The sequence below is a fragment of the Mustela putorius genome, unplaced genomic scaffold (assembly GCF_011764305.1).
Source record: "Mustela putorius furo isolate JIRA1106 unplaced genomic scaffold, ASM1176430v1.1 tig00000596_pilon_pilon_pilon, whole genome shotgun sequence".
NCBI classification, from domain to species: domain Eukaryota; kingdom Metazoa; phylum Chordata; class Mammalia; order Carnivora; family Mustelidae; genus Mustela; species Mustela putorius.
The window spans coordinates 4,756,293-4,759,016 of record NW_025421428.1 but is presented as its reverse complement, the minus strand read 5'-3'; the positions used below and the strand labels follow the sequence as shown (position 1 = coordinate 4,759,016).

General features: G+C 41.1%; 1 pseudogene; it reads left to right on the top strand.

The window, feature by feature from the left end:
- The first annotated feature begins 1,187 nt into the window (after window positions 1-1,187).
- Window positions 1,188-2,116, top strand: LOC123392808 (annotated as a pseudogene).
- Window positions 2,117-2,724: the final 608 nt, after the last annotated feature.

The window sequence follows — 2,724 nt, the reverse complement described above, 5'->3', positions numbered from 1 at the left end:
TCAGTCAGTTGAGCATCTGCTTTTGGCTCAGGTCATGATCCCGGGGTCCTGAGATAGAGCCATGCATTGGGCTCCCTACTCAAAGAGGAGTCTGCTGCTTCTCCCTCTCCCTCTGCTACTCCCCTTGCTTGTGTTTTCTCTTACTCCTCTCTCTCACAGTATCTGTAAAATAAATAAATAAAATCTTTTTTTTAAGTTGATTTAAAAACACTTTGCTTATATAAGAGATTTTCTCATTACACAGCTTGCTTGTTGTTGTAGCAGGAAAATGGAGGCCACGTTGATGTCAACCACCCAAGTAGCTGGATAAGGCTGAAAAAAGCACCTATTTCAACACTTAATATATAAAAAATTACTATGTTCTCTTAAGTATTTTTGCCTACACATACGACTGGTAAATTATAAAACATGAACTGAATACTTAACAAGGAATGCCCATTGCTGTACAAATGTGATTTAGGACAAAATATCAGAGAAATGAAAAAAAATTTTTACAGTAAGGGGAAACGTGCACTGACTGGTGATGATAGCATGGCATGAGCTAAGGAGGATGACCCCCCTCACCCTGTGCCCAGAGGAGAAAAAGCCCATTTTGTTTGGGTTGTTTTAAACATTCATCTTGGATTTTTCCTGTTGGTTATTTTGGTAAAAATCATCCCCCCCATCCATCTCCATTCCTTATACACTGCTTGATGTTGTTTGTTGTTGATCAGTCTCCCCCCCCACCTAGAACATGAGCTACTTAATACATTGATTTTCTGCTTTTATTGCTAAATCTCCAGCAAGGGAACAGTATTTTCACAGAATAGGAACTGATGAACTGGAATCAGTGAGGTCCATCTCTGATGGTTTCTTTCTTTCTTTTTTTTTTTTTAATTAAGTTCAATAAGCCAACATATATAATACATCATTGGTTTTTAACATAGTGTTCAATGATTCATTCGTTGTGTATAACATCCAGTGCAACTCTCATGGTTTCTAAAGGAAAAATTTTCTCTGTCCTTCCAGCGTTCACGATAAGGCCTTGTGATGCCATGGATTTGAGAAGGTAGGGCTATATCAAGGGAGATTGACAAGGGCCCCTGCATAACAGCTAATTGTGACCAGAGAAAAAAAAGACTTGCTGGGTTGTGCACTTGGAGTAAGGTAAATAACAAAACATCATGTATAGAACTAGACCCAAGCCAATGGCAAGAGTCAGCCAAACGAGCATTGTCTCTGAGTTCATTCTCCTGGGACTCTCCTCCCGGCCTGAAGACCAGACATCTCTCTTTATCCTCTTCCTCACCATGTACCTGGTCACCGTAATCAGGAACCTACTCATCATCCTGGCCATCCACTCTGACCCCCAGCTCCAGGCCCCCATGTATTTCTTCTTGAGTTTCCTGTCCTTCACTGACATTTGCTTTACAACCATTGTCCCCAGGATGCTAGTGAACTTCCTGTCAGAGAAGACCATCTCCTATGCTGGGTGTCTGACACAGATGTATTTCATTTATGCTTTGGGCAACACTGACAGCTGCCTACTGGTGGTCATGGCCTTTGATCGCTATGTGGCCATCTGTAACCCCTTCAACTATGTCACCACCATGAACCACCACTGGTGGCCTTTTCCTTCTCACTTCCTCACCTCCACTCACTCCTACACACACTGCTACTGAATTGCCTCGTCTTCTGTGACTCCAATGTCATCCATCACTTCCTCTGTGACCTCAGTCCCCTGATGAAGTTGTCATGCTCCCCCACCTTTGCCGATGAAATTGTGATACTGTCAGAAGGTTCTATTGTTTTGGTGACCCCCTTTCTGTGCATTATTTTCTCTTATCTACAAATCCTCATTGCAGTTCTCAAGATCCCCTCAGCCATTGGGAAACGCAAAGCCTTCCCCACCTGTGGCTCTCACCTCACTGTGGTAGCTCTCTTTTATGGAAGCATCTTCTATGTCTATTTACAGCCCCTGTCCACCTACACTGCCAGGGACCACATAGCAACACTTGTCTACACAGTTCTGTCCTCCATGCTAAACCCTTTTATCTACAGTCTGAGAAACAGAGACCTGAAGCAGGGCCTGAAGAAGCTGATGGGCAGGAGGAAGTCCCAGGCAGCACCCTCTTGACAAACCCACACATGTAATCTGCTCCACTTAAATCAGGTCTCTACTAGATATTTGTGAAAACTGAATTATTGCAAGTTAGCTTTTTCAACACATGTGAGATAAAGCTCACATCCATTAATGACAGTGACCAATTGTCCCTGCCTCTGCTGAAATCATACTTTCCTCACTATTCTTCCATTTCCCATTAAGATTCATTATGTTATTATCCTCCAAATATTGCTTTTAACTAATTCTCTTGTCACAAGTATTTCCTGAACAAATTGTTGTCTTTTTATTAAGACCTCTTCTCCAAAACCCTTCACAATACAGTATATTGCTGAAAATGATCACTAAACTTACAGCTTTTGAGTCTTTGCAAACATTTCAAGGGGAAAGGATTGAGGGAGAGAACAAAGGGATGGAGAATTACATTCTAGTTACTTTTCTCATGAGGATTTTTATAATTCCTTATTTTTTCTTTCAAAAAACTTTTCTTCCTAAATGTATGTTGATATTGAGATTTTTTTCAGTCATTTTCAGATTATAACAGATAAAAAACAACCTAAGATCCCATCAATAAGGAATGAGATCTATAACGAACTCTTCAAACTCAACCCACACGAAACAGG